General features: G+C 41.8%; 1 pseudogene; it reads right to left on the bottom strand.

The window, feature by feature from the left end:
- Positions 1–22,453: 22,453 nt before the first annotated feature.
- LOC121273007 lies at positions 22,454–22,810 on the bottom strand (annotated as a pseudogene).
- Between the last annotated feature and the right edge of the window lie 535 nt (positions 22,811–23,345).

Here is a 23,345-nt window from a genome sequence, read left to right on the forward strand (position 1 = left end):
CAACAAATAAGATGCCAAGAGCCTTTATTAACATTTCATGAGCCATTTTCTTTATGAGCATTTTCTTTATGCAGCTGAGTATAGGTGAAGTGCCTGCATAATCATCCCTGTAGATATTGATGACCCAAGAGTTTATGCAGATAGAAGCAAAGTAATTACAGGAGCATAACATCCAAACTCTAATAAAAACAAAAAAAACTGCGGATGCTGGAAATCCAAAACAAAAACAGAATTACCTGGAAAAACTCAGCAGGTCTGGCAGCATCGGCGGAGAAGAAAAGAGTTGACGTTTCTAGTCCTCATGACCCTTCGACAGAACTTGAATCATTGTTCTAATGATTGTTCAAACTCTAATCATTGTTCACTGATTTCAAGAGGGAAATATTCAATCACCCAGGCCACATATCTAAGTCTACAATTCCAGGTACAAAACTGTTGGTCACTTTATTTTGATCACGTCTTCACTAAACAATTGGTTTTGCTCATAACTCACAGTTTATGTGCATCACAGTGGTTATCTGTACAAAAATGTAAGTTGCAGGAATTGCCATAAGTTGCATTAATAATAAAATAATCTTTCCCCCAGCTCCTGTCTGCACAGAAACCACAAATCTAACCGAGATATTGAAACTACATTTTGATATTTTTTTAATTCTTTCATCACACACTGAAACAAAACTTTTTTCTACATTATGCTCTTTTTCCCTGATTTTGTGCTCTTCTTCCCAAATTTGTGTTGTAATACAACGGCTAGGCCTAAAGACTATGACCGAAATCATTGCCTACAGTCCATAGTGCAAACTAAACTTTCAAAAGATAGCATCACAGCAACTAGAACTCTGAATGATACTTCAGATAATATTATTCTCACTGTATCTTGCAGCAAGCAAATAAAAGTAGACTGTCAGTTACAGTATAATGAGTCTTTACCACCAATAAAGATGTCTGACCCAATGACTTGTGTTACAAGGATTCTAAACAGAAAAGGGCATTGACGACATGTTGTTTATCACCTATAGTAATTCAACATTTTGGACAATATAAAATGTTAAATTCTAAAGGACATTTCAAGATTTTCCTCTGTATCAGATAAAAAGCAGCAATTTACCTCAGCAGCCTAAATGGATAAATTTACCTCAGCAACTAAACTTGCCTCAAATATCTTTCAGTTAAAATCAATGATGTTGTTAAAAATGAGACTGAAGTCCTACCCAGGTTAAATTGGCTCAAAACAAACAATTCCTCAGGTATAGATGGCATTTGTTCAAACTGCTGACAGCGACTAGCATTAAGAGATTTGTGAGTTGCTTACAGTGAGTATGATAGTGTGGGGGAGTCGGTGGACATTGGGTGGTTATGTGTAGATGAGAAACAGACTCTTGTAGTACGTACGTTCAAAAAGGGGGACAAAACAGGCAAATACGGGTCAATTAGTGTTACTTCTATTCCATATAAACAGTAATTTATAATCAGGGTTAAATTTGAGGATTATATGTACAGCAATAACCTAGATAGCAACAGTTAGCGTGGATTCAGATGGGAAAAATTCTGCCTAACCAACCATCCTGATTTCTTAGTGAAAATGATAATGAGACAACAGTAGGCTCTATAGTACAGCATACCCTGGATTCAGTGGTTGCACATTTGCCTCTGAGTTAGAAGATTGTGCGATTAAGCCCCAAGATATAAAAGATCTCTTGTCACTGTTCAGAGAAGAGCAGTGGAGTTCTCCTGGAGTCCTGTCTAATATCTATCCTTCAACCGACGCACATTATCGGGTCATTTAGCTCAATGTTTATTTGTGAAAATTGACTGCTACATTGCTCTATATTATAGCAAGAAACACTTTAAAAATTCTTCATTATCTGTGAAGCACTTCAGGTATCCTGAGGTCGTGAAAAGTGCAAAAAAGTGCAACTTCACTTTGAAATTTAAAAGGCTTTTGATAAAGTTCCACATAGAGGACTATTAATTATAGTAACAGCTGTGGGTATTCAGGGTAAACTCTGGGAATGGACAGTCACTGATTGAAGGGTAGGAAAGAATGAGTATGATTAGAGGAGTTATATCAAGGGGAGGGAAGTACCATGTAAAGTATCTCAGGGCTTGGTGCAGGTATCACTACTCTTTCCAATTTACATCAATGATCTGGCTTCAGAAGCTCTAAGCAAAGTGGTCAAATTTGCAAATGGTGCTAAATTAGGAAAAAGAGGCAGAAAAGTTGGACAAGATAAATGATTGGGTAAGACAATTACAAATGAAACAATTCTTGCACCCACCAACTCCCCCCCAAATAAGTGTGTAACCAATGAATGGCACAGGTAACACAGACTGCAAGCTTGACACATGATAATCAGCAGGTTGCATGAATATTATGTGCTGTCAGAGGCAATACTAACAGACAGGTGCAGTGCACACCCAAACATTGTGTGCCTTTTTAATGTAGGTCAGGGGGCAGAGAATGACTTAGCTAAAACTCTGGCGTCATAGTCCTGTTCTTATCTACACAGCCCAACCAAACTACACTTTGATTGCAACCCAGTAGCTGACTAACATGTTACATAAAACCACACCTATGCTTGTCCATACACACACCTATTAATAAATATTATCAAAATGGTAATAAAATTTGATGGAAAGGAGAAATAACCTGGGAAGAGAAAGGTATACATACTTATCTAAACCAATAATAATGCACTTCAGGATCTAATGCATAGAACAATTTTAACAAGTTTACATTAAAAGACACTGCATCCAACAAAAAGTGTTTTTTAAAAAGTACACAATAACACAATAATTAATGACTTGGATGACAGAAATGAATGTACCATCGCCAAGTTTGCAGATGACACAAAAATAGATGGGAAGGCAAGTGTTGAGGTTGACACAAAGAGTCAACAGAGGTACAGAGACAGGTTAAGTGAGTGGCAAAAACTTGACAGGTGGAATATAATGTGGGGAAAATGTGAGGTTATGCACTTTGACAGGAAGAATAAAGGAGATGAATGTTATTTAAATGGAGTAAGACTGCAGAAAGCTGCAGCACAGAGGGATTTGGGGGTCCTTGTGCATGAATCACAAAAAGCTAGCATACAAGTTCAGCAGGTAATAGGGAAGACAAATGGAATATTGACCATAATTTCAAAGAGAATGGAGTATAAAAATAGGGAAGTCTTGCTAAAATTATACAAGGCACTAGTTAGACTACACCTAGAATACTGTGAATAATTTTCATCCCCTTATCAAAGGAAAGATTTACTGGCATTGGAGGCAGTCCAGAGAAGGTTCACTAGGTTGACCCCGGGTCTGGAGGGATTTTCTTTTGAGGAGAGGTTGAGTAGGTTGGGCCTGTACTCATTGAAGTTTACAAGAATGAGAGGTGACCTTATTGAAACATATAAGATCCTTAGGGAGCTTGACAGGGTAGATGCTGAGAGGTTGTTTCCCCTTGTGGAAGAGCCTAGGACCAGAGGTCATGATTTCAGAGTAAGGGGTCACCCATTTAAGACAGAGATGAAGAGGAATTTCTTCTCTCAGAGGATAGTGTATCTGTGGAATTCTTTACTGCATAAGGCTGTAGAGGCTGGGTCGTTAGGAATATTCAAGGCTGAGAGAGCCAGGTTTTTAATCAGTAAAGGAATCAAGGGTTATGGGGAAAAGGCATGAAAGTGAAGTTAAGAATCATCAGATCAGCCATGATCTCATTGAATGGTGGAGCAGACTCAATGGGCCGAAGGGCCTTCTTGTGCTGCTACGCCTTATGGCCTTATAACATAACTAGTATAAAATGAAACATCGTGATTTTTGTTACTTCTCCCTTCCAAAAACACATAAAAGGTCCTTCCTCAGTGACTGTCTCTGTCTCCGACTTACCCCACGTGAATTTCAACTGAAGTTCTATCCCTCATGTTTCAAACCCACCCAGGACTACAGGTATCTCCAGGACATAGAACACTCCTCGGACTGCCGTTCTCGTCGCAAGCTGAGATCCACACTCAGTGCCATGCGCCACCATTTGAACACACTCAACTTCTCCCTCCAGCAGCACCGCTGCATCCTATTTCTAAGCTACGCGTGCCCCCAGTTTCATTTTATTCTTTGTCTCATCCGACGCCTCGACAAGAAACTTTGTCTCTTTCTTTCAGGTGCAAAGGAACACAAGCTCCAACAACTCATTGACACCAACACCCATCCAGGACCCTCCACCCCTGCCTATCCCTCTGTCCCTATCCCGTCTTCCGATCCCAACCCTGGTCATGTATTCACCATACCCCCTGACCTTCCCTCTCCGATGCTGAATGTTCAGTGCTCAGCAAAGGACTTAGTTTCATACCCTTGCGCCCTCATCTCAATGAATTTCGGGCTCAGCACGATGCTGAACTCTTCTTCCGCCGTCTTTGTCTCCAGGCTCACTTCTTTGGGCAGGAGTCCTCTCCCCGTTCAACGGATCCTTTTATCCGCCTCCAATATTCTCCCTCCAGCTGGACCCCTCCCTCTGGATTCTTACCTTCTCTTGATCTTTTCATTGAGAACTGTCGGCGTGACGTCAGTCGTCTCAATTGCTCTCTCCTCTCACCCACTCTAACCTGTCTCTCTCTGAACTTGCTGCACTCCATTCTCTCAGGTCCAACCCTGACATTGTCATCAAACCTGCTGACAAGGATGGTGCTGTTGTTGTCTGGCGCACTGACCTCTACCTTGCAGAGGCTGAGTGTCAACTCGCAGACACTTCCTCCTACTTCCCCCTGGACTATGACCCCACCACTGAACATCAAGCTATTGTTTCCAGGACTGTTACTGGCCTCATCTCCTCTGAAGATCTTCCTTCCATAGTTTCCAACCTCATAGTCTCCCAACCTCAGACAGCCGCTTCTATCTCCTACCCAAAATCCAAAAACAGGATTGTCCCGGCAGACCGATCATGTCAGCCTGTTCCTGCCCCACAGAACTCATTTCTTGCTATCTTGACTCCATTCTCTCTCCCCTTGTCCAGTCCCTTCCCACATACCTCTGACACCCTACATCATATCAACAATTTCCAGTTCCCTAGCCCCAACCACCTCCTCTTCACCATGGTCGTCCAATCTCTCTACATCCCCCATTGGGATGGTCTGATCGCTCTCCGTTTCTTCCTCGAACAGAGGCCCGAACAATCCCCATCCGCCACTACTCTCCTCCGTCTGGCTGAACTTGCTCTCACACTGAACAATTTCTCCTTCAACTCCTCTCACTTCCTCCAAATAAAAGGTGTGGTTAAGGGTACCCACATGGGCCCCAGCTATGCCTGTCTCTTTATGGGGTATGTGGAACATTCTTTGTTCCAGTCCTACTCAGGCCCCCTCCCACAACTCTTTCTCCAGTACATCGATGATTGCTTCGGTGCTGCTTCATGCTCCCGTCTGGACCTAGAAAAATTTATTAATTTTGATTCCAATTTCCACCCCTCCATCATTTTCACATGGTCCATCTCTGACACTTCCCTTCCCTTCCTTGACCTCTCTGTCTCAATCTCTGGTGATAGACTGTCCACCAATATTCATTACAAGCCTACCGACTCCCACAGCTACCTCGACTACAGCTCCTCACACCCCACTTCCTGTAAGAAGGCCATCCCATTCTCTCAGTTTCTTTGTCTCTGTGGCATCTGTTCTGATGATGCCACTTTCAAAAACAGTTCCTCTGACATGTCTTTCTTTTTCCTTGACTGAGGTTTTCCACCCACGGTGGTTGACAGGGCCTTCAACCGTGTCCGACCCATCTTCCGCGCATCCGCCCTCACACCTTCCTCTCCCTCCCAGAACCATGATAGGGTCCCCCTTGTCCTCACTTATCACCCCACCTCCACATTCAAAGGATCATCCTCCACCATTTCCGCCAACTCCAGCATGATGGCACCACCAAACATATCTTTCCTTCACTCCCCCTGGCGGCATTCCACAGGGATCATTCCCTCCGGGACACCCTGGTCCACTTCTCCATCACCCCCTACACCTCAAACCCCTCCCATGGCACCTTCCCATGCAACCTCAGAAGGTGCAACACCTGCCCCTTTACTTCCCCTCTCCTCACCGTCCAGGGCCCAAACACTTCTTTCAGATGAAGCAGCATTTCACTTGCACTTCCCTCAATTTAGTCTACTGCATTCGCTGCTCCCAATGCAGTTTCCTCTACATTGGAGAGACAAAACACAGACTGGATGAGCACTTTGTGGAACACCTTCGATCTGTCCGCAAGCATGACCCAGACCTCCCTGTTGCTTGCCATTTCAACACTCCACCCTGCTCTCATGCCCACATGTCCGTCCTTGGCCTGCTGCATTGTTCCAGTGAAGCTCAACGCAAACTGGAGGAACAGCACCTCATCTTCCAACTAGGCACTTTACAGCCTTCTGGACTGAATATTGAGTTCAACAATTTTAGATCATGAACTCTCTCCTCCATCCCCTCCCCCTTTTCCGATACCCCTTTTTTCCAATAATTTATATGGATTTTTCTTTTCCCACCTATTTCCATTATTTTTAAATGTATTTCCATTCATTGTTTTATCTCTACCTTTTAGCCTATTTCGATCTCATCCCCCAACCCCACAGGGCTATGTGTACCTTTATTATCACATCCCTTAGATAATATCACCAGCTTCAACACCTCTTTGTCCTTTTGTCTATGACATCTCTTGGTTATCTCCATCTATCACTGGCTCTCTATCCAGCTTTACCTGTCCCACAACCGCCCCCCCACCCCCACCACCCCCCTCCCACTTAAACCAGCTTATATTTCACCTCTTTTTTATTTTTCCTTAGTTCTGTTGAAGAGTCATATGGACTCGAAACATTAACTGGGTTCCTCTCTGCAGATACTGACAGACCTGCTGAATTTTTCCAGGTATTTTTGTTTTTGTTTTGGATTTCCAGCAGCTGCAGTTTTTTTGCTTTTATAAAAGGTTTGGTGTACCCTATGCTGCTTTAAATGGTAAAGGGTATAAAAGTTCAGAATAAACTCTGCAGTATTACAGAGCAACAGTGATAGCTTATGTAAAATCTATTCAATTATGTCAGCCAAAATGCCAAATTAACTTATGCAAAAGCCAATTAGCAATTTAACACTTATTACAAAAGGGTCATATTCTTTTATTAATCGTATGTAAATGAAACATTGACTGTTGCTTTGACTTAATGTACTCACATCTGTTAATGTGGTGATCAGAGTCATTATCACATTAGCACATACAAGCACTTTTCTTGAACATAGCGTCTAATGAACAATATGTGGCAGAGATGGAGTAGACACCCATCTAATGTTCTGTTGAAAGGTTGTCAACCTGAAACATTAACTATTTCTCTCTGCACAGATGTGGCCTGACGTGCTGAGTGTTTCCAGAATTTTCTGGGTTTTTTACACATTTAATGTTACTGTCCTGTTATGGTGCTAGTACTCAGCTCTCAAAGGCTATAATTAGAATATAAGAATTTAAGTATTGGAGCAGGAGTAGGCCATATAGCACATCAAAACTGTTCAGCCATTCAATAAAAGCATGGCTGATCTACCTCAGCTCCACCCTCTGGGCCAATCCCCACATCCCTTGATTCCTTTAGAAAGCTATCTAATACTATAAAATAGTCTGCTTGTTCTTCCTCCCAAAAATGTATCACCACACATTTCTCTAAATTAATTTTCATCTGACATATATCTCCAAATCTAATAACCTGTATATATCCTCCATGAATTTTTACAGTTATCTACACAGGGAACCATAGTCCCAATTTTGCTCTCAGCTACAGGTTTTGATACTATGCCATCATAGCCAAGACCAGAACATTTATGTGTATACTGAGAAGAACAACTGTTTTAATACTGAGATAAAAACAAAAAAACTGCGGATGCTGGAAATCCAAAACAAAAACAGAATTACCTGGAAAAACTCAGCAGGTCTGGCAGCATCGGCGGAGAAGAAAAGAGTTGACGTTTCGAGTCCTCATGACCCTTCGACAGAACTTGAGTTCGAGTCCAAGAAAGAGTTGAAATATAAGCTGGTTTAAGGTGTGTGGTGGGGGGGAGAGAGAGAGAGAGAGAGAAGTGGCCACTTCTCTCTCTCTCTTTCTCTCCCCCCCCACCCCCCCCCCACACACCTTAAACCAGCTTATATTTCAACTTTTTCTTGGACTCGAACTCAAGTTCTGTCGAGGGGTCATGAGGACTCGAAACGTCAACTCTTTTCTTCTCCGCCGATGCTGCCAGACCTGCTGAGTTTTTCCGGGTAATTCTGTTTTTGTTTTGTTTTAATACTGACCCTGAGGAAACAATTATTTACATCCCTCTGGTTATTCGCTATCATAGAGTTAGATATCGGACACTCTGACCAAACCCTTAAACATGAGACACTTATGTGGGTGACTAGCCCTGCTCTATCTGAGATAAGATAAGCCAAGATTCAAATGTGTAAGAGTGTGAAAGCCCCGTGGAACATGGAAAACATTGGGCCAGCATTTATTGTAAAAATAATGGTGAGACTAATGGCACTCACTGTTAATTATGCACAAATTTACTACAGCTTCCAATGAGCGCATGTGCAGTTGAGCACATGAATCCAGAAGTTGTTGTTGAAGATGTACCACTCTCCCAAAAGCTTTGCAAAAACAGCACCTCTCTGTCTGGCTCCTCATTGAAATGTATTGAACAATATGGGCTAAACTCACACTGAAAGTTGACTTAAATATCTCAATCTATTTATCTGTTTTAATTTTTGATAAATCTTAATTATTTATAAAAGACTTCTCTGGCATTGAAATTACCTTCAACAAATGTGGAGACTCATTCCTTCAGTGTTTAATTGTTGTTGGGGATTTGGAAAAAATGTACCTTTTTAAATTTTTATTCTCTCTCTTTTAATGCAATTTTTCATTCCCACTTTTTATTTTGCAATCTGTACCCGATTTGACAGTGAATTCAGTATTCTAATTTACAATTCCTGGTTCAGATTCTGCACCGCTCATTGAAGAACTGTCAATCTGATTCAATAAGGAGATATGTAGCTGCTTGCCCTGTTCACCCAGGGCTCAGATGCCCTGCAGAGACTGCCATGCCATTTCGATCTTCTAATTACAGCAACTTCCAGTGCAAAAGTTCATGAAAATTAAATGGACAAGGGCAAGTCTTAAAAATAGCGGGCAGTGTTCATTTGCTGGATAAAGTAAATGTCAGTGAGAAACAAAAGCACGGTGGTGAATTAAATCCACAAATGAGAGTGTGTTACTGTGAGGAATGAGGCAAATTGCCTTGGGCAACAAGAGCGGTACACTGAGTCATAGTGAAAAATGAGTGTTGTACAAATGTTACTGAGTTGTTGCCGGTAATGAGGACCTCAACAAGTCTAAGTGAGAAACTACTTTATTTCAGAGAAAGTAGCCTATCATTGCTAAATTTTAAAAATGAGAAACAAAGCAGTTGTGCCTGCTGAAAAATAATAGTATAACAATTAATCAGGAAAAGTAAAGACTCTAAAATGAATAGTTGAAATAAAATCATTAGGATGTGTTGCCTCCAAAATGATTACTATGCTAAATAACAGCAACATAATAACAACAAGCAGCCCAGAGCACTGAAGCATCAGTGCACCACTATAACACAGAGTGAAGGGACCCTGGCCTATGACAAGGATGTAATAGTGTTAATGATGCATTTCAACATTCTAGGGCCAAATTTTCTTGGCTGTTCGGGCACAGTCAAGGTATTACCTTCAAAAAATAATTGGTTCGGGCACAGTCAAGGTATATTGCATCAAAAGGGAAAGGTAGGGCAAACAATTTCAGACCTCCCTGGATGTAAAAGGAGATTGCAATTAAGATAAAGAAGAAAAAAGTGTGCCTATGGCAGGTGTCAGGTAGAAAATACAATTGAGAACGAAGAGGAATACAGAAGGCTCAGAGGGGAGGTGAAAAAGTGTATTAGAGAAGTGAAGAGGGATTATGAGAAAAGACTGGCATCCAACATAAAGGAGAATCCCAAAGTCTTCTACAGGCATAGTAAAAGGGTGGTAAAAGGAGGAGTAGGGCCGATTAGGACCTAAAAGGAAATTTACACATGGACGAAAGGGCCATGGCTGAAGTATTAAATGAATACTTTGCATCCATCTTTACCAAGGAGGTTGATGGTACCCATGCCACGGTGACGGACGAGAAAACTCTTTCACTAGAAGGGTTCAAAATTGATAAGGAGCAAGTTTTGAATAGGTTGTCGGTACTTCAAATTGACAAGGTACTGGGACAAGAGGAGATGCATCCAAGGATATTGAAGGAAGTGAGAATAGAAATTGCAGAGGCACTTGCCATCATTTTTCAGTCTTCCCTAGGCTCAGGGGTGGTGCCAGAGGACTGGAGAATTGCAAAAATTATGCCCTTGTTCAAAAAAGGTTGTAAGGATTAGCCCAGCAATTACAGACCAGTCAGTTTAACTTCAGTGGTGGACAAGATTCTAGAAACAATTATTCAGGATAGAATTAGTAGTCATGTGGAAAAATATGGGTTGATAAGGAAGAGCCAGCTTGGATTTCTAAAGGGGAAATTGTATTTAACTTGCTGGAGTTTTTTGAAGAGCTAACAGAAAAGGTTGATGGGGTAATGCTGTTGATGTGGTGTACATGGACTTTCAAAAGGCATTTGATACAGCACCACACAGCAGACTTGAGAAAAGTTATTGCTTGTGGAATAAAAGGGACAGTAGCAACATGGATACAACATTGGCTGCAAAATAGGAAGCAGAGAGTAATGGTCAACAGGTATTTTTCAGGCTGGAGGAAGGTTTGTAGTGAATAAAGGCAAAATACTGCAGATGCTGGAAATCTGAAACAAAAACAAAAAGTGCTGGAAAACTCAAGCAGGGCTGACAGCACCTGTGGAGAGAAAGACAGAGTTAACATTTTGAGTCCGTACGACTCTTCTTCAGAACTGTAGTGGTGTTCCCCAGGGTATTGGGACCCTTGCTTTTCCTTGTGCGCAGGGGACAATTTCAAAGTTTGAGAATGATACAAAGCTCGGGAATGTTGTAAACTGTACGGATGACAGTGTAGAACTTCAAAAAGATAGACAAGCTGGTGGAGTGGGCAGAGAGGTGGCAGATGAAGTTCAAAGCAGAGAAGTGTGAGGTGATGCATTTTGGTAGTAAGAACATAGACAGGCAATATAAAATAAGAGGTGAAATTTTGAATGGGCGCAGGAGCAGAAAGACCTGGTGTATACGTGCATAGATCATTGAAGGTGGCAGGACAGGTGGAGAGAGCAGTTAATAAAGCATATAGTATCCTGGGCTTTATTAATAGGGGCATAGAGCACAAGAACAAGGAGGTGACACTGAATTGATATAAGACACTCATTAGACTGCAGCTTGAGTATTGTGTACAGTTCTGGGTGCCACATTATAGGAAGAATGTGAACACATTGAGAGAGTGCAGAAGAGATTTACAAGAATGGTTCCAGGGATGAGAAACTTCAGTTATGAAGTTGGATTGGAGAGGTCAGGACTCTTCTCCTTGGAGAGAAGGCAGCTAAGAGGAGATTTGATATTGATGTTCAAAAATCATGAGGGGGCTGGACAGAGTAGATAGGGAGAAGCTGTTCCTGCTTGTAAAAGGATCAATAGTGAGAGGGCACAGATTTAAAGTGATTTGCAAAAGAAGCAAATATGAAGTGGGAAAAAACTTTTTCACACAATGAGTGGTTTGGGTCTGGAATACATTGCCTGGAAGTGTAGAGGTAGGTTCAATTGTGGCATTCAAGAGGGAGAGGGCATTGTCTGAATAGAAACAATGTCCAGGGTTACAGGGAAAAGGCACTAGGTCATAATGCTCATTTTGAGAGTCGGTACAGACACAATGGGCCGAATGGCCTCCTTCTGTGCCATTAAAATTCTGTGATTCTGTGACTCACACAGGAACAGCTCAGCATAAGACCAGGACCTGGATACTTGGATATATTGGGCCCCAACCTGTGACTGGAAATCGCTCTTGGCCTTGTAAATGGTGGAGGAGTGTTAAAGCAACTGGGGCAAGTACAGAGGGTCAAATAAGGCGAACCCATCTCCACACAAATGAGTTTTCCTCCAATTAACCCCACAAACTATGACAGAGTCAGTACTGGAGAATACATTTATATATGATCCTGGCATAGCTGTGGATTTTCAGGTCCCTGTACCAATCTATAAAGTCTCTGGAATACCAGCGACAAAGCTACATGCATTCTTCTTCCTTAAGGAATTATCCAGTAGGGAAATAGGAAGAACTTAGAATCTTGAACTCACTAGCAGAGAAAACGTTTGGAGAAAATGGTTTGGTTGCATTCAAAAGGAAACTTCTTGAATATATGAGAGAAAATGGAATAGAAAGGTATGTTGAAAAGCTGCGATCAGGCAGGCAGAATGTGGGGTAGACTCAAGTGGTGTATAAGCACTAGCACGGGCTTGTTAGGCTGAATGGTCTGTTTCTGTGTTCTGAATTGTATCCAATTCTACGTAAATGTGGTGCTGTTGCCCTGAGCTCCATTACCTGTTGAACTGCAATTATTAGAGCAGGCATTAGCTATAGGAAAATCTTGCCTATTGAAAACCATGTACTTATGGCCTAGGTTGGATCATAATATTGATGGCAAGCTTAGCTAGTTAACATTGATGTTGCAATTGGAAAGTATAGGTCAATTTCACTAAACATTTTCCTGCTTTCAGCGAACACCACATAAAATGTATGAAGCACTCAACCAAGTTATGAGTTGTATGTGTTGCTATCCAAGCTAATAAAAGGAATAAAGAAGCCCCTAAAATAATCCAATATCATTAGAGATCAGAGTCTCTGTTCTGGGAAAAAAGCATCAAGCTGACTTGTTATTAGAAACAAGAACATCAGAAATGCTAACACAAATCATTGAAAGATGAAACATCACACAAAGTCACTGTAAGAAATGACAATGTTGGAGCAAATTATAACTCCCAAAATAATACTGACCCAAAGAATCATAGCACGTCCTTGCAAGAAACAAGTACATTGTGTGTGTCACAATAAATTGCTGTGAAAAAGTAGAGCACCTCAATAGCCCTTCAAAGTAATAGTTTTTGCAGTGAGGTCACAAGAGCACGGCAATCAATTTTATTTTTAAATTCTTTGTGACTTTTTAATGCTTGTCAGTTTGAGAGATGTCATAAAATCAGTGTAGACGAGGGGATATTCAGCTTCAAAGCTTATACATAAAGTTCCTACAACATGAATTCCAGTGCATCAAAATTCCAGCTCAAAAAATAGCCACTGTAGATGCCCTCAAAGGGTGCTCCTCCTCCTGCCATTGCTGTTCAATGTTGAAATGTAGCTTCAGGTCTCCGTCTGGCTGTGTCATTCACTACCCATGCTGTGTGTGTGGCCATTTTAGCTAAACAGCTTTTTAACTGCAGGGACCTGCCCCAATTTCCCTCACCCTCTGCAGAGGAAATTCAGTCAGGGCAAGATTCTCACTGAAATCTAGACACTGAAGCCACCAAAAGGAACATGCAATCTGGTACAGTGGAATCATGTGGGTTGGTTGCAGGCCCACAGCATCATTTTACATAGAGATTTTCCTGATATTGTCTGTATCTTCTAACTCAGCTTGGGATGGAAGTTAGAGAGGTAGATGGAATTAAGGACAGAAGCTACAAATAGTTCAACAGGATGGCCTTTGTTTTTCTAAGATTTAGCTGGTGGTAGTGTTAATTCATTCTGAAGACAGTTGAAGCAGGAAACCAGATGCCAGTCTTTTACTTAACACTAGATTTATTTACAGAATGCAACATTGTAAATGTCTGCCTCCTCCCTAAACAATATCAATGTCCCAGATGTCTCTCTTTATAGCTTCTCTTAAAGAACAAATGATCAAATAATAATAATCAAAGGGGGTGACAGCCCTTGGTGAAGCACTGTAACTAAAACAAAACTTAACTAACTAAACCAAAATATCATTCTCAGGGGTGATGATGTTCTCACAATGCCCACCGATTGCCGAAGGCCTCAAGTGTACCAGTGGACACCGCATGTTCCTTCCCTAGGGCCACCCAGCAAGTCTCTCGTTATACTCTTTTTAGAAACAGAAATCAATAACTTAAATTAAAAATCAATAAATCGGAGGGGGTAAACAGCCCCTGATGGGGCTCTATAACAAAAATCAAAATGTCAAAGGAAACCTAACTGACGAAACCAAAATATTATTTCCATGGGTGACGATGCACCCCAGCCCCCGCAGTGCCCACTGATCACAGAAGGCCTCTAGCGTACCAATGGATACCGCATGCTCCCTCCCCAGGGCCACCTGGAAAGTCTCTCTTCATATTTGCTCAAGGTACCTCAATGCCCTCCACCTGTATGTCCTTAACCTTAATAATACAATTAACAGATTCTCCTCTTTTCTTTAAATCAACACTTTATAACACAAACAATAATTCAAAACAACTCACAGAGAAAAAAACATTTTCCATATTCTGTATTCCACATCATAATACAAGACAACCCTTTTCCAGGACCTCCAATAGTCACTTTGTTTTACAAAAAGGAATGCTTGCACAATCTTACAATTGATGACTTGCTTCGACCCATTTTATCTTGGATATTTATTTTCTTTCTAGCATCTCTTTCACATGAACAAGGTCAACCCTTAACCTTTTCTGTCACACTTTTTGTCGAATGTATGTATCCCATAGGGAACAATTATCCATGTAACATTCAAAGGACAAACCATTCTCAGAAGGTCCCTTGTATAGAATTTCCACTAAAATATTTGATAAAAGCCCATATCTATCGCTTCTACAAGAGCCAGTGTTTCCACAAATAAAGTACTATTAACCCTCCTTTTTATTTTCTTAGCTTCCCAAGCCAAGGGATAACATTTTCCATTTTCACCAACCAAGAAAATTATAAATCCAACTGTACTCAAATACCCATCCAGAAGATTGGCATGAGAAGCTTCACTAAAACATGACTAATTTCATTTCCTTCGGGTCTCCACGACTGCAAACTTGAGTATGAGTTTCTCCATATTTAATTTTTTTAATGTTGTATTTACTCTTAAAAGATCCTCAAGTGCAGCATGTTTCAGCACAGTAATTTGCTCCAATATATTAGAACTAGCATCCAGTCTTGTCTGAGTGCATAGCCGATTCAACTGTCCAAACTTCCTTAACTGTTCTGTTCTTCTTTAGATGAAAAATCATCTATGATGACCTAGCAGGATTTATCAGGATACAAGTAACACTTTCTAGATAAGATTGTTGATTCAAGATTACTCCAGACTATTCTGCTTAATGTCTAAGCCTATATATTTAAAGGACCCCAATTCCTGACTTCCAATCTTAAATTTACCTTTAATCTTATTTATAAGAAATTGCTCAATTACCACAGAATCTTCCCATAGAAAATTATCAACATTCATCATAAAGATGCATGGGAGTTTCCCTTTGTGATACCAGTACAACATTGCTGGATCAGCTTTCAGTTGAGTCCAGCCTACTTTCAGCAAGACAAATCTAACTGAGAAATACCATACCCTAGATGAATCATTTACCCTATAAATGCCTTTGTTTAATTTCCACACATTTCCTTCTAAATCGCTTACTTCTTTATAATGATTTCAAATTTTTTTAAAATTTTTTCTCAGAAATGCAGCTTTTATTTCAATCAACCTATATTGCTGTAAATATGTGACCAACAGAGCTAAGAAAATTTTTTAGGATTACTGTTCCCACCATGGGAGAGTCCACCAGGTCTAACATCTTGATCTACAAATCACTTTTCAAAACCCAGAGCTACTAGTCATGCTTTAGCCATATTTTCCCACAAGCAAGTACTTTTCTACCATACATATCCATCTATATGAAAAGGCTGGCTGTCCCCTTTTTTGGCACTTCAGGATAGACACCAAATTCCTGCCAACTAACCAACTCTTTTTGTTTTGTCCCTCTTATTAATTTATCTATTTTGTTGACAGCCACCAATACTTCTCAGTCATAAGGATTTTTACTTCTAGTAGTGTTTCTAGCCTGTTGTTATGTAGTCCTTGCTCTATTGCATAATCTAGTCAAGCTACTGCCTTTACTGCCCTCCTATCTTTTTCTGGTCTACTGCTAAAGGACCTCTCCCTCCCACAATCAGAGGTTCTATCGCCGATAGGTGATGGTTTTCGAATGCAAGATCCATTATAAGAACTCGCATTGTGTTTTCTTGCTTTCAACTCATTCACCCCATTCTGCCATTCCATAGATCCTACTTCTTGTCCATTATTTTAGATATTTAGCTAATATTTGAATTTGCCAGTCGATTTCCGTGTCCTCTCTACAATAGTTGCATCCCTCCATTCACTGGATCCTACTGGGAAGTACATCACCCAAGTACCGACTCTAGACAATTGTCCTATCAATATAATAGCCCTGTCCTGTGCATCACTATCATTCTGCCCATTGCCAACCAGCCCCTTATCTACCATATTCTGTTCCCCACAACTGTCAAAAAACGAGTATGTGAGGGTGCCTCTTTGCCTATTAACTGCTCAGATTCTGAAAGTTTGTAATTAATCCCAATTAACCATGATGATTGGACCTTAACTACCATGTTGGAGCACCACTTTTACCATCATAACTTATCACCTTGCCTGGGCCTTTCCACTTTTTAAGACCCTCTGTTTTACAGTATACTAAATCCCCAGGATTAAAGTTTATCTCACACAATATTATGCGATGCTTTAGAACTCTGAATTTTCTCCAGGGCATCAGCCTTGAAGAATGCTCTTCTCCAGGCATGTAAATCATTCAAGTGTGCAGAAAAAAATATAACTAACTGTAGTCCCTTCTAGGACAGAGGGACTATCACACAGCACAAATGGTAATTTGGGATTCCTCCACAGACTAATTGATAAGGATTACACCCTACAACTAACTGAAGCAAATTCTTTGCATGGACTGCCCATACCAGGGCAGTTGTTCACTCACAGGTTGCGTGATTAGTGAAGATCTTATGGAGCATCTCAATGATTATTGTGTGATTTCTTAGGCTCCACTGCTGAAAGGTCTTTTAGCTGCAGTATTTATGACCACAATGTTCATATTTTCACACAAGTCTCTAAACTCGTCGTAAAGCAAATTGTCAGTCAGAAATTTAGTCAGGGCTCCAAACAGCAGCAGAATTGTATTCAGCCACAATCTGTAACCCACAATCTGCAAGCTCATGGCCTGGCATATCACCCACTCTCCCATTACCATCAATCTGGGGGATCAATCCAATGAAGAGTGCAGGGGAGCATGCTGAGAGCAGCACCAGGCATACCTAAAAATGAAGTGTCAGCTTGGTGAAGCTACAGCACAGGACTACTTACATGTCAAGTAGCGGGAGCTGCATGCTACATACAGAACTAAGTGATCCCACAACCAATGGATCTGATCTAAGCTCTGCTCCTGCCAAATCCAGTCATGAATGGTGGTGGACAATTAAACAACAATTAAACAAAGAGGAGACTCTACAAATATCCCCATCCTCAATGATGGGAGTGCTCAGCACATCAGTGCCAAAGATAAGGCTAAGGCAATTACAACCATCTTCAGCCATAAGTGCCAAGTGGGTGATCCATCTCAGCCTCCTTGAGTGGTCCCCAACATCACAGATGCCAATCTTCAGCCAATCTGGTTCACTCTACGTTATATCAAGAAACAGCTGAAGGCACTGGATACCGCAGAGGCTATGGGCCCTCACAACATTCCAGCAATAATACTGAAGGCTTATGCTCCAGAATTACTGCATCCTTAGCCAACCTGTTCCAGTACAGCTACGACACCAACATTTACCCAGACAATGTGAAAAATTGCCCACATATGTCCTGCCCACAAAAAGCAAGACAAATCCAACCCCATCAAGGTGGCATTTAACTGAGTGTAACATCAAGGAACCCTAACAAAACTGGAGTCATTGGGAATCAGAGGAAAACTCTCAAGTGTTTGGAGTCATACCTAGCACAAAGGAAGATGGTTGTGGCTGTTGGGGGTCAAACATCTCAGTCCCAAAACATTGCTGAAGGAATTCCTCAGGGTGGTGTCCTAGGCCCAACCACCTTCAGCTACTTCATCAATGGCCTTCCCTCCATCATAGGATGAGAAGTGGGGATGTTCATTGGTGATTGCACAATGTTCAAGACCATTCGTGACTGCTTAGATACTAAAGCAGTCCGTGTTTATATGCACCAAGGCTTGGAAAATATTCAAGCCTGGGCTGATAAGTGGCAAGTAACAAACAAGTAACATGTGGACAAGTGCCAGGCAATGACCATCTCCAAGAAAAGAGTATCTAACCATCTCCCCTTGACATTCAATGGCATTGCCATTGCTGAATCCCCCTCTCATCAACATCCTCGGGGTTATCATTGGCCGGAGACTAAACTGGAACAATACAGTGGCTACAAGAGCAGGTCAGAGGTGGGAATTCTGAGCGAGTAAATCATCTCCTGACTCCCCAAAGCCTGTCCGCCATCTACAAGGTAGAAGTCAGGAGTGTGATGGAATACTCTTCACATGCCCAGATGAATGCAGCTCCAGCAAAACTCAAGAAGCTTGACACCATCCAGGACAAAGCAACCCACTTGATTGGCACTCCATCCACCACCTTCAACATTCACTCCTTCCATCACTGACAGTGTGTACCATCTACAAGATGCACTGCAGCGACTCACCAAGCCTCCTTCAACAGCTCCTTCCAAACCTACCACTTCTACCACCTAGAAGGACAAAGGCAACAGATGCATGGGAACACCACCACCTGGAAGTTCCCCTCTAAGCCACACACCATCCTGGCTTGGAACTATATCGCTGTCTGTCACTGGGTCAATACCCTGGCACCCCACGGCAGCACCGTGGGTGTAGCTACACCACATGGACTGCAGTGGTTCAAGAAGGTGGCTCACCACCACCTAGGGATGGAGAATAAATACTGACCTAGCCAGTGACACTTGCATGTAGAAATAAAAATACAAAAAAAGTCATGTTTTGTTAAGGGGATGTAGTAATGCCCCAATTGGGTAAACTGTAAATCCATCAGCTTTTCAAAAACAATTGCTTTATCATGTTCTATTCAGCTTCATTGATGCCTTTTTCATGGAAGTCTTGCTCCACAGCATGGGTATCTCACTAGAGACATCATTACTAATAATTTCATGCCTTACTTCAGCTATTTTGCATGGAATTATCACTCTTTTTAGTGACCTCATTGTGTTGTCATCCCTGAATCAAACAGAACTTTCAAACTGTCTAATCTTACTTTGATTCCCAACTACTGAGTGAATCTAAATAACATTTTAACCAATCCATTTCACAACCTGTCGAGGTGCAACCATTATCTAACACAACATAATTAAAGGAAGCCAGGAACTATACACTCATTACTGGACTGAAGCTTCCTGGGAGCTATGCAATTCCCTCAGACAGATCATTATCATCATCTTCAATTCTGAATTCTATATGTCATGCATTGCTTCAAACACCCTTCTGTTCCACTTTGGGCAGTCCATCAGTTAATGATATTTTGGAACACTTGCTCCAGTCCATATTTGGATCTGCTAAAATTGCCTTCATCCTCGTTCCTTCTGTCTGCAACTCTTCCGCTGAAGTGATGCCTGTTCTATGTATCTGAAGGGTCTCGAAATGCCTAATCAGAGAGTCCTCCATCTTTTGTGACATCACGGAATGTCTGATTTGTGCCATCAAGGTTGCATGAAATGACTGCTTCTCAAGGAATTTTTTTTCAAAGCAACAGACATCTGATCTCTAAGGATCAAAAACAAAAATCACTGAAAAAACTCAGCAGGTCTGACAGCATCTGTGGAGAGGAAAACAGAGTTAATGTTTCGAGTCCATACGACTCTTCATCAGAACTAAAGAGAAATAGAAATGTGGTGAAATATATGCTGTTTAAGGGGGGGTGGGACAGGTGGAGCTGGATAGAGTCCCAGTAATAGATGGAGGCAAAGGAGAGGTTACCAAAGATGTCATAAACAAAAGGTCAAAGGGGTGTTAACAGTGGTGATGTTAACTAAGGAATGTGCTAATGGTGACATTAAGGGTAGAAAGCAGAATGAGCAAGTGACAAATGGCCCTAGTGGGGTAGTTCATCAAAACAGGCTAAAAGGTAGAGATAAAACAATGGATGGAAATAAATTTTAAAAATAATAATAGAAATAGGTGGGGGGGGGAATATATATATAAAAATGTATAATAATTATTAGAAAAAGGGGGATAAAAAAGGGGGTGAGGATGGAGGAGAGAGTTCATGATCTGAAGTTGTTGAACTCAATGTTAAGTCCAGAAGGGTGTAAAGTTCCTAGTCGGAAGATGAGATGCTGTTCCTCCAGTTTGCATTGAGCTTCACTGGAACATCGCAGCAGGCCAAGGACGGACATGTGGGCATGAGAGTAGGGTGGTGTGTTGAAAGGGCAAGGGACAGGAAGGACTGGGGTATGCTTGCGGACAGATCGAAGGTGTTCCGCAAAGCGGTCACCCGGTCTGCGTTTGGTCTCTCCAATGTAGAGACGACTGCATTGGGAGCAGCAAATGCAGTAGACTAAATTGAGTGCTACTTCACTTGAAAGGAGTGTTTGGGCCCTTGGACAGTGAGGAGAGGGGGGGAAGTAAAGGGACAGGTGTTGCACCTTCTGCAGTTGCATGGGAAGGTGACATGGGAGGGGATTGAGGGGTAGGGGGTGATGGAGTGGACCAAGGTGTCCCAGAGGGAACGGTCCCTATGGAATGCCAACATGGGGGCGGTGGTGGTGAAGGAAAGATGTGTTTGGTGTTGGCATTATGCTGGAGTTGGTGGAAATGGCGAAGGATGAGGCTGGTGGGGTGATAAGTAAGGACAAGGGGGAACCTATCATGGTTCTGGTAGGGAGAGGAAGGTGTGAGGGTGGATGTGCGGGAGATGAGCCGGACACAGTTGACAGCCCTGTCAACCACCGTGGGTGGAAAATCTCGGTTAAGGAAGAAGGAAGACATGTCAGAAGAACCGTTTTGGAAAGTGGCATCATCGGAACAGATGCAACGGAGGTGAAGGAACTGAGAGAATGGAATGGAGTCCTTACAGGAAGCGGGGTGTGAGGAGCTGTAGTCGAGGTATCTGTGGGAGTCGGTGGGCTTGTAATGAATATTATTAGATAGTTTATCACCAGCAATTGAGACAGAGTGGTCAAGGAAGGGAAGGGAAGCATCAGTGATGGACCATGTGAAAGTGACAGAGGGGTGGAAATTGGAAGCAAAGTTAATACATTTTTCCAGGTCGAGACAAGAGCATGAAGCAGCACCAAAGCAGTCATCGATGTACCAGAGAAAGAGTTGTAGGAGGGGGCCTGAGTAGGACTGGAACAAGGAATGTTCCACACACCCCATAAAGAGACAGGCATAACTGGGGCCCATGTGGGTACCCATGGCCACACCTTTTATTTGGAGGAAGTGAGACAAGTTTAAGGAGAAATTGTTCAGTGAGAGAACAAGTTCAGCCAGACAGAGGAGAGTGGTGGTGGTGGATGGGGATTGTTCGGGCCTCTGCTCCTCTCACCCACTCTAACCTGTTTCTGCAATCTTTTAAAGTCCATGATATATTCATCCATCAAATGACCTTCTTTCAAAATTCATCAAAGTCTGACCATGCCTCATAGGCATTCAATAGATCATCTTTCTTGTAAATTTCATCCATGAAGCTTAATAGAAGATCCAAACTTTCATCAGTATTCAACTGACGGACATCCAGCTCACAAAACACTTTGTCACTTTCTAACAAAAGTAAAATCAGGAATAATATCAAGGCCATACCTTGTTTTCTCACTGGTAATGACATAACCAATGAGCACAAATCCATCTCATTTTTACACTAGTCATAAGATTCGGATTCAGGGAATATTGATGGGTAATCATGCACTGACAATTTGAACTTGCTTTCAGCCATTCTTCACAAAAGTAACTCAGATTACGATCTTCTGTCTGAAAATAATTTCTTAGTTTCCAATTTGTTCCTTTAGGCAGCCTTTCTGTGCTACCATTCATTCTGAAGCCAGTTGGTGAAAAAGGAAACCAGATGCCAATCTTTTACTTAATACTAGATTTATTTACAGAATACATTACAAATATCTACCTCCTCTCTAACTAACACAATGTCCAAGCAGTTTTTAATATTTATAGTAAAGCAAAAAACTGCAGATGCTGGAAATCCAAAACAAAAACAAAAATACCTGGAAAAACTCAGCAGGTCTGGCAGCATCTGTGGAGAGGAGCACAGTTAATGTTTCAAGTCCGAATGACCCTTCAACAGTTAACGTTTCGTTAACTGTTCTGTTGAAGGGTCATTCAGACTCGAAACGTTAACTGTGTTCCTCTCCACAGATGCTGCCAGACCTGCTGAGTCTCTATTTAAATAGATCTGTCGAGAATCTCTATTTGCAGCTGGTATATTTAGTGACCGCCTTGGTGCCCTCGGAGACGGCGTGTTTGGCCAGTTCCCCCGGCAACAGGAGGCGGACGGTGGTCCGGATCTCCCGGGAGGAGATGGTGTGCCGTTTGCTGTAGCGGATCAGGCGGGAAGCCTCGCAGGCGATGCGCTCGAAGATGTCGTTGACAAACGAGTTGATGACACTCATGGCTTAAGAGGAGATGCCGGTGTCCGGGTGGACCTGCTTCAGCACCTTGTAGATATAGATGCTGTAGCTCTCCTTCCTGCTTTTCTTGCGCTTCTTCTCACCTTTGCCGCATTTCTTGGTGGCAGTTTTCTTTGGCCCCTTTTTGGGGGCCATGCCCTTCGCCGCCGCTTCAGGCATTTACTTAATCATTCAATGTCCTCCACCTGTACACCCTTAACCTTAATAATACAATTAACATACAATTAACAGAACCTAATATCAAACAGGCAATTTGTGAGTATAGCAACACTCTTTGAGCCAATGGACAAGTGATCCATAACTTCTGTGGTATTGCAGAAGCTAGTAGGTTGATCTCCATGCTGGATTTGTCCATTGAGGTAAGTCATGTTTCTATTATATCTATTGTTCGATTGTTGACTGTTAATTTAAATTTTATCAGTTCCATGTGAGTCCAGTTACTTCCTTGCCCACTCACCATCCCCATCTCATTTACTTGATTCATGATAGCCATCTCTCTGTCTTTCACTCGTCTTATAGATTATATTCCTGCCTGTCATTTCTAAACCAGTTTGCTTTATCTTGGTCACAGTTCCAATTACTTATGAAAATTGTATCATATTGCTATACCATTGACAATGTATTTTTACATCATCTATCTTGGCAACCAGTGCAATGGAATGATATTTCT

This window comes from Carcharodon carcharias, chromosome 2 (assembly GCF_017639515.1).
Source record: "Carcharodon carcharias isolate sCarCar2 chromosome 2, sCarCar2.pri, whole genome shotgun sequence".
NCBI classification, from domain to species: domain Eukaryota; kingdom Metazoa; phylum Chordata; class Chondrichthyes; order Lamniformes; family Lamnidae; genus Carcharodon; species Carcharodon carcharias.